A 12,378-nucleotide genomic window follows, 5' to 3' on the forward strand; every position below is an offset into this window, starting at 1 on the left:
GTCAAGCTTGACGTTTTAATTCAGTCAAATAAACATAAATCATACAACTGATGAATCATATTGCACCCATTCATTCAATGAAATACACTGCACGACTTATTCAATGAGGAGAGCTAATGCCATTCATTCAATGTCTTGAGCAAACCGCCTTCATTCAGTGAAACAAACTGCATGTCTTAATTCAATGAGTAGAGCTTCTCTCATTCTTTCAATATGTCAAGTTTAACGTTTTAATTCAATGAAGTAAACAGCACTCATTGATTCATTGAATCAAACTTGAATCATTCATTCAATGTTTCAAACGTCAAACGTTATTCATTGTTTCAATGAAACAAACTTAACTCACTTATTTTTTGAATCAAACTGCACATGTTCTTTCAAGGATAGAGAGTGCACTTGTCAATTCAATGAGTAGAGCTTCTCTCATTCTTTCAATGTGTCAAGCTCAACGTTTTAATTCAATCAAACATAATTAAATCATACAATTGGTGAATCGTACTGCACCCATTCATTCAATGAAAAACAAACTCCACGTCTTAATTCAATGAGTAGAGCTACTGACGTTCATTCAATGTGTCAAGCTTAATGCTTTCATTCAATGAAGTAAACTGCACTCATTGATTCATTAAATCAAACTTCAAGGATTAATTCAATGTTTCAAACGTTATTCATTGTTTCAATGAAACAAACGTAACTCACTTATTTAGTGAATAAAACTGCACTAGTTCATTCAAAGAAAAAGACTACACTTGTCAATTCAATGAGTAGAGCTACTCTCATTCATTCATTGACACACGCTTCCCGCATTGTCGCAATCAAACTGCACAGATTCACTCCATGAACCAAACTGCTCGTGTAACTTCAATGTGTCAAGCTCACCGCTTTCATTCAATGGAAGAAACTGCATTCATTCATTCATTCCTTTTCAATCATTGATTCAAAGAATCAAAAGTAATTCGTTGATTTAAACATCACTCATTTCTGAAGTCAATTTATCTGTAATCATTCAATCAATCAATCCAACTGCAAACATTGATTCCATGACAAAGACTGCAAGTACCGTTTCAATGAATCGTGCTTTTGCCACTCATTCAATGAAACAAACTGCACAGCTTAATTCAATGAGTAGAGCTTCTCTCAGTCATTCAATGTGTCAAGCTTAACGTTTTAATTCAATCAAACAAACTTAAATCATACAATGTATGAATCATACTGCACACACTCATTCAATGAAATACACTGCTCGTCTTAATTCAAAGCGTACTGCTCCTCTGCCATTCATTCCATGCCATGACGAATACGCATTCATTCAATGAATCAAACTGCACTCATTCATTCAATGAAACAAACTGCACGTCTTAATTGAATGAGTAGAGCTACTCTCATTCATTAAATGTGTCAAGCTTAACGCATTAATGCAATGAAGCTAACTGCACTTTTGATTCATTGAATCAAACTTCAATCATTAATTCAATCTTATTCATTGTTTCAATGAAGCAAACGTCACTCACTTATTTAGTGAATAAAACTGCACTAGTTCATTCAAACAAAGAGACTACACTTGTCAATTCAATGACAAGCTACTCATTCATTGACATACGCTTCCCGCATTGTCTCAATCAAACTGCACAGATTCACTCCATGAACCAAACTGCTGGTGCAAAATCAATGAGTAGAGCTTCTCTCATTCATTCAATGTGTCATGCTCAAAGCTTTCATTCAATGGAAGAAACTGCATTCGTTCATTCATTCCTTTTCAATCAATTTAAACTTCACTCATGTCTGAAGTCAATTTATCTGCAATCATTCAATCAATCAATCCAACTGCAAACATTCGTTCCATGACAAAGACTGCAAGTACCGTTTGAATGAATCGTGCTTTTGCCACTCATTCAATGAAACAAACTGCACAGTTTAATTCAATGGGCAGAGCTTATCTCATTCATTCAATGTGTCAAGCTTAACGCTTTAATTCAATGAAGCAAACTGCACTCATTGATTTCATTGAACCATACTTCAATCATTCATTCAATGTTTCAAACGTTATTCATTGTTTGAATGAAACAAACTTAACTCACTTATTTACAGAATCAAACTGCATACGTTCATTCAAGGAAAGAGAGTGCACTTGTCAATTCAATAAGTAGAGTTACTCTCATTCATTCATTGCCACACGCTTAACGAATTGTCTCAATCAAACTGCAGATATTCAATACATGCACCAAATTGCACGTGTTAATACAATGAATACTGCTCTCTCATTCATTTAATGTGTCAAGCTTGACGTTTTAATTCAGTCAAATAAACATAAATCATACAACTGGTGAATCATATTGCACCCACTCATTCAATGAAATACACTGCACGACTTAGTTCAAAGAGTAGAGCTCATGCCATTCGTTCAATGTCACGAGCAAAACGCATTCATTCAATGAAACAAATTCCACGTCTTAATTCAATGAGTACAGCTTCGCTCATTCATTCAATGTTTCAAACGTAATAACAACAAACTTAACTCACTTATTTACAGAATCAAACTGCACACGTTCATTCAAGGAAAGAGAGTGCACTTGTCAATTCAATGAGTAGAGCTACTGTCATTCATTCATTGCCATACGCTTAACGTTTGAATCAAACTGCATTTGAAGAAACTGCATTCGTTCATTCATTCCTTTTCAATCAAAAGTAATTCGTTGATTTAAACTTCACTCATGTCTGAAGTCAATTTATCTGCAATCATTCAATCAATCAATCCAACTGCAAACATTCGTTCCATGACAAAGACTGCAAGTACCGTTTGAATGAATCGTGCTTTTGACACTCATTCAATGAAACAACTGCACAGTTTAATTCAATGGGTTGAGCTTATCTCATTCATTCAATGTGTCAAGCTTAACGCTTTAATTCAATGAAGCAAACTGCACTCATTGATTTCATTGAACCATACTTCAATCATTCATTCAATGTTTCAAACGTTATTCATTGTTTGAATGAAACAAACTTAACTCACTTATTTACAGAATCAAACTGCACACGTTCATTCAAGGAAAGAGAGTGCACTTGTCAATTCAATAAGTAGAGCTACTCTCATTCATTCATTGCCACACGCTTAACGAATTGTCTCAATCAAACTGCAGATATTCAATACATGCACCAAATTGCACGTGTTAATACAATGAATACTGCTCTCTCATTCATTCAATGTGTCAAGCTTGACGTTTTAATTCAGTCAAATAAACATAAATCATACAACTGGTGAATCATATTGCACCCACTCATTCAATGAAATACACTGCACGACTTAGTTCAAAGAGTAGAGCTCATGCCATTCGTTCAATGTCACGAGCAAAACGCATTCATTCAATGAAACAAATTCCACGTCTTAATTCAATGAGTACAGCTTCGCTCATTCATTCAATGTTTCAAACGTTTTTCATTGTTTGAATGAAACAAACTTAACTCACTTATTTAGAGAATCACACTGCACACGTTCATTCAAGGAAAGAGAGTGCACTTGTCAATGCAATGAGTAGAGCTACTGTCATTCATTCATTGCCACACGCTTAACGAATTGTCTCAATCAAACTGCAGATATTCAATCCATGCACCAAACTGCACGTGTTAATACAATGAATACTGCTTCTCTCATTCATTCAATGTGTCAAGCTTGGCGTTTTAATTCTGTCAAATAAACATAAATCATACAACTGATGAATCATATTGCACCCACTCATTCAATGAAATACATTGCACGACTTAGTTCAAAGAGTAGAGCTAATGCCATTCGTTCAATGTCACGAGCAAAACGCATTCATTCAATGAAACAAATCCCACGTCTTAATTCAATGAGTACAGGTTCGCTCATTCATTCAATGTGTCAAGCTTGACGCTTTAATTCAATGAAGCAAACTGCACTCATTGATTTCATTGAGTGCAGTTTGCAAAACGCCTTCATTCAATGAAACAAATCCCACGTCTTAATTCAATGAGTAGAGCTTCTCTCATTCATTCAATGTGTCAAGCTTAACGTTGTAATTCAATCAAACAAACTTAAATCATACAATGTATGAATCATACTGCACACACTCATTCAAAGAAATACACTGCTCGTCTTAATTCAAAGCGTACTGCTCCTCTGACATTCATTCCATGCCATGACGAATACGCATTCATTCAATGAATCAAACTGCACCCATTCATTCAATGAAACAAACTGCACGTCTTAATTGAACAAGTAGAGCTACTCTCATTCATTAAATGTGTCAAGATTAACGCATTAATGCAATGAAGCTAACTGCACTTTTGATTCATTGAATCAAACTTCAATCATTAATTCAACCTTATTCATTGTTTCAATGAAGCAAACTTAACTCACTTATTTAGTGAATAAAACTGCAATGGTTCATTCAAACAAAGAGACTACACTTGTCAATTCAATGACAAGCTACTCATTCATTGACATACGCTTCCCGCATTGTCTCAATCAAACTGCACAGATTCACTCCATGAACCAAACTGCTCGTGCAAAATCAATGAGTAGAGCTTCTCTCATTCATTCAATGTGTCATGCTCAAAGCTTTCATTCAATGGAAGAAACTGCATTCGTTCATTCATTCCTTTTCAATCATTGATTCAACGAATCAAAAGTAATTCGTTGATTTAAACTTCACTCATGTCTGAAGTCAATTTATCTACAATCATTCAATCAATCAATCCAACTGCATATATTCGTTCTATGACAAAGACTGTAAGTACCGTTTCAATGAATCGTGCTTTTGCCACTCATTCAATGCAACAAACTGCACAGTTTAATTCAATGAGTAGAGCTTATCTCATTCAGTCAATGTGTCAAGCTTGACGTTTAATTCAATGAAGCAAACTGCACTCATTGATTTCATTGAACCATACTTCAATCATTCATTCTTTGTTTCAAACGTTATTCATTGTTTGAATGAAACAAACTTAACTCACTTATTTACAGAATCAAACTGCACACGTTCATTCAAGGAAAGAGAGTGCACTTGTCAATTCAATGAGTAGAACTACTCTCATTCATTCATTGCCACACGCTTAACGAATTGTCTCAATCAAACTGCAGATATTCAATCCATGCACCAAACTGCACGTGTTCATACAATGAATACTGCTTCTCTCATTCATTCAATGTGTCAAGCTTGACGTTTTAATTCAGTCAAATAAACATAAATCATACAACTGATGAATCATATTGCACCCATTCATTCAATGAAATACACTGCACGACTTATTCAATGAGGAGAGCTAATGCCATTCAATCAATGTCTTGAGCAAACCGCCTTCATTCAATGAAACAAACTGCACGTCTTAATTCAATGAGTAGAGCTTCTCTCATTCTTTCAATATGTCAAGTTTAACGCTTTAATTTAATGAAGTAAACTGCACTCATTGATTCATTGAATCAAACTTGAATCATTCATTCAATGTTTCAAACGTCAAACGTTATTCATTGTTTCAATGAAACAAACTTAACTCACTTATTTTTTGAATCAAACCGCACATGTTCATTCAAGGATAGAGAGTGCACTTGTCAATTCAATGAGTAGAGCTTCTCTCATTCTTTCAATGTGTCAAGCTCAACGTTTTAATTCAATCAAACATAATTAAATCATACAATTGGTGAATCGTACTGCACCCATTCATTCAATGAAAAACAAACTCCACGTCTTAATTCAATGAGTAGAGCTACTGACGTTCATTCAATGTGTCAAGCTTAACGCTTTCATTCAATGAAGTAAACTGCACTCATTGATTCATTAAATCAAACTTCAAGGATTAATTCAATGTTTCAAACGTTATTCATTGTTTCAATGAAACAAACGTAACTCACTTATTTAGTGAATAAAACTGCACTAGTTCATTCAAAGAAAGAGACTACTCTTGTCAATTCAATTAGAGCTACTCTCATTCATTCATTGACACACGCTTCCCGCATTGTCGCAATCAAACTGCACAGATTCACTCCATGAACCAAACTGCTCGTGTAACTTCAATGTGTCAAGCTCACCGCTTTCATTCAATGGAAGAAACTGCATTCATTCATTCATTCCTTTTCAATCATTGATTCAAAGAATCAAAAGTAATTCGTTGATTTAAACTTCACTCATTTCTGAAGTCAATTTATCTGTAATCATTCAATCAATCAATCCAACTGCAAACATTGATTCCATGACAAAGACTGCAAGTACCGTTTCAATGAATCGTGCTTTTGCCACTCATTCAATGAAACAAACTGCACAGCTTAATTCAATGAGTAGAGCTTCTCTCATTCTTTCAATGTGTCAAGCTTAACGTTGTAATTCAATCAAACAAACTTAAATCATACAATGTATGAATCATACTGCACACACTCATTCAAAGAAATACACTGCTCGTCTTAATTCAAAGCGTACTGCTCCTCTGCCATTCATTCCATGCCATGACGAATACGCATTCATTCAATGAATCAAACTGCACCCATTCATTCAATGAAACAAACTGCACGTCTTAATTGAACAAGTAGAGCTACTCTCATTCATTAAATGTGTCAAGATTAACGCATTAATGCAATGAAGCTAACTGCACTTTTGATTCATTGAATCAAACTTCAATCATTAATTCAACCTTATTCATTGTTTCAATGAAGCAAACTTAACTCACTTATTTAGTGAATAAAACTGCAATGGTTCATTCAAACAAAGAGACTACACTTGTCAATTCAATGACAAGCTACTCATTCATTGACATACGCTTCCCGCATTGTCTCAATCAAACTGCACAGATTCACTCCATTAACCAAACTGCTCGTGCAAAATCAATGAGTAGAGCTTCTCTCATTCATTCAATGTGTCATGCTCAAAGCTTTCATTCAATGGAAGAAACTGCATTCGTTCATCCATTCCTTTTCAATCATTGATTCAACGAATCAAAAGTAATTCGTTGATTTAAACTTCACTCATGTCTGAAGTCAATTTATCTGCAATCATTCAATCAACCAATCCAACTGCAAACATTCGTTCAATGACAAAGACTGCAAGGACCGTTTCAATGATTCGTGCTTTTGCCACTCATTCAATGAAACAAACTGCACAGTTTAATTCAATGAGTAGAGCTTATCTCATTCATTCAATGTGTCAAGCTTAACGCTTTAATTCAATGAAGCAAACTGCACTCATTGATTTCATTGAACCATACTTCAATCATTCATTCAATGTTTCAAACGTTATTCATTGTTTGAATGAAACAAACTTAACTCACTTATTTAGAGAATCAAACTGCACACGTTCATTCAAGGAAAGAGAGTGCACTTGTCAATTCAATGAGTAGAGCTACTCTCATTCATTCTTTGCCACACGGTTAACGAATTGTCTCAATCAAACTGCAGATATTCCATCCATGCACAAACTGCACGTGTTAATGCTATGAATACTGCTTCTCTCATTCATTCAATGTGTCAAGCTTGGCGTTTTAATTCTGTCAAATAAACATAAATCATACAACTGATGAATCATATTGCACCCACTCATTCAATGAAATACATTGCACGACTTAGTTCAAAGAGTAGAGCTCATGCCATTCGTTCAATGTCACGAGCAAAACGCATTCATTCAATGAAACAAATCCCACGTCTTAATTCAATGAGTACAGGTTCGCTCATTCATTCAATGTGTCAAGCTTGACGCTTTAATTCAATGAAGCAAACTGCACTCATTGATTTCATTGAACCATACTTCAATCATTCATTCAATGTTTCAAACGTTATTCATTGTTTGAATGAAACAAACTTAACTCACTTATTTACAGAATCAAACTGCACACGTTCATTCAAGGAAAGAGAGTGCACTTGTCAATGCAATGAGTAGAGCTACTGTCATTCATTCATTGCCACACGCTTAACGAATTGTCCCAATCAAACTGCAGATATTCAATCCATGAACCAAACTGCACGTGTTAATACAATGAATACTGCTTCTCTATTTCATTCAATGTGTCAAGCTTGACGTTTTAATTCAGTCAAATAAACATAAATCATACAACTGATGAATCATATTGCACCCATTCATTCAATGAAATACACTGCACGACTTATTCAATGAGGAGAGCTAATGCCATTCATTCAATGTCTTGAGCAAACCGCCTTCATTCAATGAAACAAACTGCACGTCTTAATTCAATGAGTAGAGCTTCTCTCATTCTTTCAATATGTCAAGTTTAACGCTTTAATTTAATGAAGTAAACTGCACTCATTGATTCATTGAATCAAACTTGAATCATTCATTCAATGTTTCAAACGTCAAACGTTATTCATTGTTTCAATGAAACAAACTTAACTCACTTATTTTTTGAATCAAACTGCACATGTTCATTCAAGGATAGAGAGTGCACTTGTCAATTCAATGAGTAGAGCTTCTCTCATTCTTTCAATGTGTCAAGCTCAACGTTTTAATTCAATCAAACATAATTAAATCATACAATTGGTGAATCGTACTGCACCCATTCATTCAATGAAAAACAAACTCCACGTCTTAATTCAATGAGTAGAGCTACTGACGTTCATTCAATGTGTCAAGCTTAACGCTTTCATTCAATGAAGTAAACTGCACTCATTGATTCATTAAATCAAACTTCAAGGATTAATTCAATGTTTCAAACGTTATTCATTGTTTCAATGAAACAAACGTAACTCACTTATTTAGTGAATAAAACTGCACGAGTTCATTCAAAGAAAGAGACTACTCTTGTCAATTCAATTAGAGCTACTCTCATTCATTCATTGACACACGCTTCCCGCATTGTCGCAATCAAACTGCACAGATTCACTCCATGAACCAAACTGCTCGTGTAACTTCAATGTGTCATGCTCAAAGCTTTCATTCAATGGAAGAAACTGCATTCGTTCATTCATTCCTTTTCAATCATTGATTCAACGAATCAAAAGTAATTCGTTGATTTAAACTTCACTCATGTCTGAAGTCAATTTATCTGCAATCATTCAATCAATCAATCCAACTGCATATATTCGTTCTATGACAAAGGCTGTAAGTACCGTTTCAATGAATCGTGCTTTTGCCACTCATTCAATGCAACAAACTGCACAGTTTAATTCAATGAGTAGAGCTTATCTCATTCAGTCAATGTGTCAAGCTTGACGCTTTAATTCAATGAAGCAAACTGCACTCATTGATTTCATTGAACCATACTTCAATCATTCATTCTTTGTTTCAAACGTTATTCATTGTTTGAATGAAACAAACTTAACTCACTTATATACAGAATCAAACTGCACACGTTCATTCAAGGAAAGAGAGTGCACTTGTCAATTCAATGAGTAGAGCTACTCTCATTCATTCATTGCCACACGCTTAACGAATTGTCTCAATCAAACTGCAGATATTCAATCCATGCACCAAACTGCACGTGTTCATACAATGAATACTGCTTCTCTCATTCATTCAATGTGTCAAGCTTGACGTTTTAATTCAGTCAAATAAACATAAATCATACAACTGATGAATCATATTGCACCCATTCATTCAATGAAATACACTGCACGACTTATTCAATGAGGAGAGCTAATGCCATTCATTCAATGTCTTGAGCAAACCGCCTTCATTCAATGAAACAAACTGCACGTCTTAATTCAATGAGTAGAGCTTCTCTCATTCTTTCAATATGTCAAGTTTAACGCTTTAATTTAATGAAGTAAACTGCACTCATTGATTCATTGAATCAAACTTGAATCATTCATTCAATGTTTCAAACGTCAAACGTTATTCATTGTTTCAATGAAACAAACTTAACTCACTTATTTTTTGAATCAAACCGCACATGTTCATTCAAGGATAGAGAGTGCACTTGTCAATTCAATGAGTAGAGCTTCTCTCATTCTTTCAATGTGTCAAGCTCAACGTTTTAATTCAATCAAACATAATTAAATCATACAATTGGTGAATCGTACTGCACCCATTCATTCAATGAAAAACAAACTCCACGTCTTAATTCAATGAGTAGAGCTACTGACGTTCATTCAATGTGTCAAGCTTAACGCTTTCATTCAATGAAGTAAACTGCACTCATTGATTCATTAAATCAAACTTCAAGGATTAATTCAATGTTTCAAACGTTATTCATTGTTTCAATGAAACAAACGTAACTCACTTATTTAGTGAATAAAACTGCACTAGTTCATTCAAAGAAAGAGACTACTCTTGTCAATTCAATTAGAGCTACTCTCATTCATTCATTGACACACGCTTCCCGCATTGTCGCAATCAAACTGCACAGATTCACTCCATGAACCAAACTGCTCGTGTAACTTCAATGTGTCAAGCTCACCGCTTTCATTCAATGGAAGAAACTGCATTCATTCATTCATTCCTTTTCAATCATTGATTCAAAGAATCAAAAGTAATTCGTTGATTTAAACTTCACTCATTTCTGAAGTCAATTTATCTGTAATCATTCAATCAATCAATCCAACTGCAAACATTGATTCCATGACAAAGACTGCAAGTACCGTTTCAATGAATCATGCTTTTGCCACTCATTCAATGAAACAAACTGCACAGCTTAATTCAATGAGTAGAGCTTCTCTCATTCATTCAATGTGTCAAGCTTAACGTTGTAATTCAATCAAACAAACTTAAATCATACAATGTATGAATCATACTGCACACACTCATTCAAAGAAATACACTGCTCGTCTTAATTCAAAGCGTACTGCTCCTCTGCCATTCATTCCATGCCATGACGAATACGCATTCATTCAATGAATCAAACTGCGCCCATTCATTCAATGAAACAAACTGCACGTCTTAATTGAACAAGTAGAGCTACTCTCATTCATTAAATGTGTCAAGATTAACGCATTAATGCAATGAAGCTAACTGCACTTTTGATTCATTGAATCAAACTTCAATCATTAATTCAACCTTATTCATTGTTTCAATGAAGCAAACTTAACTCACTTATTTAGTGAATAAAACTGCAATGGTTCATTCAAACAAAGAGACTACACTTGTCAATTCAATGACAAGCTACTCATTCATTGACATACGCTTCCCGCATTGTCTCAATCAAACTGCACAGATTCACTCCATTAACCAAACTGCTCGTGCAAAATCAATGAGTAGAGCTTCTCTCATTCATTCAATGTGTCATGCTCAAAGCTTTCATTCAATGGAAGAAACTGCATTCGTTCATCCATTCCTTTTCAATCATTGATTCAACGAATCAAAAGTAATTCGTTGATTTAAACTTCACTCATGTCTGAAGTCAATTTATCTGCAATCATTCAATCAACCAATCCAACTGCAAACATTCGTTCAATGACAAAGACTGCAAGTACCGTTTCAATGATTCGTGCTTTTGCCACTCATTCAATGAAACAAACTGCACAGTTTAATTCAATGAGTAGAGCTAATCTCATTCATTCAATGTGTCAAGCTTAACGCTTTAATTCAATGAAGCAAACTGCACTCATTGATTTCATTGAACCATACTTCAATCATTCATTCAATGTTTCAAACGTTATTCATTGTTTGAATGAAACAAACTTAACTCACTTATTTAGAGAATCAAACTGCACACGTTCATTCAAGGAAAGAGAGTGCACTTGTCAATTCAATGAGTAGAGCTACTCTCATTCATTCTTTGCCACACGGTTAACGAATTGTCTCAATCAAACTGCAGATATTCAATCCATGCACAAACTGCACGTGTTAATGCTATGAATACTGCTTCTCTCATTCATTCAATGTGTCAAGCTTGGCGTTTTAATTCAGTCAAATAAACATAAATCATACAACTGATGAATCATATTGCACCCATTCATTCAATGAAATACACTACACGACTTATTCAATGAGGAGAGCTAATGCCATTCATTCAATGTCTTGAGCAAACCGCCTTCATTCAGTGAAACAAACTGCATGTCTTAATTCAATGAGTAGAGCTTCTCTCATTCTTCCAATATGTCAAGTTTAACGTTTTAATTCAATGAAGTAAACAGCACTCATTGATTCATTGAATCAAACTTGAATCATTCATTCAATGTTTCAAACGTCAAACGTTATTCATTGTTTCAATGAAACAAACTTAACTCACTTATTTTTTGAATCAAACTGCACATGTTCATTCAAGGATAGAGAGTGCACTTGTCAATTCAATGAGTAGAGCTTCTCTCATTCTTTCAATGTGTCATGCTCAAAGCTTTCATTCAATGGAAGAAACTGCATTCGTTCATTCATTCCTTTTCAATCATTGATTCAACGAATCAAAAGTAATTCGTTAATTTAAACTTCACTCATGTCTGAAGTCAATTTATCTACAATCATTCAATCAATCAATCCAACTGCATATATT

This window comes from Chiloscyllium plagiosum, unplaced genomic scaffold (assembly GCF_037043375.1).
Source record: "Chiloscyllium plagiosum isolate Xiang-an unplaced genomic scaffold, Cpla_swu_hap1 HiC_scaffold_11, whole genome shotgun sequence".
Taxonomy (NCBI): Eukaryota; Metazoa; Chordata; class Chondrichthyes; order Orectolobiformes; family Hemiscylliidae; genus Chiloscyllium; species Chiloscyllium plagiosum.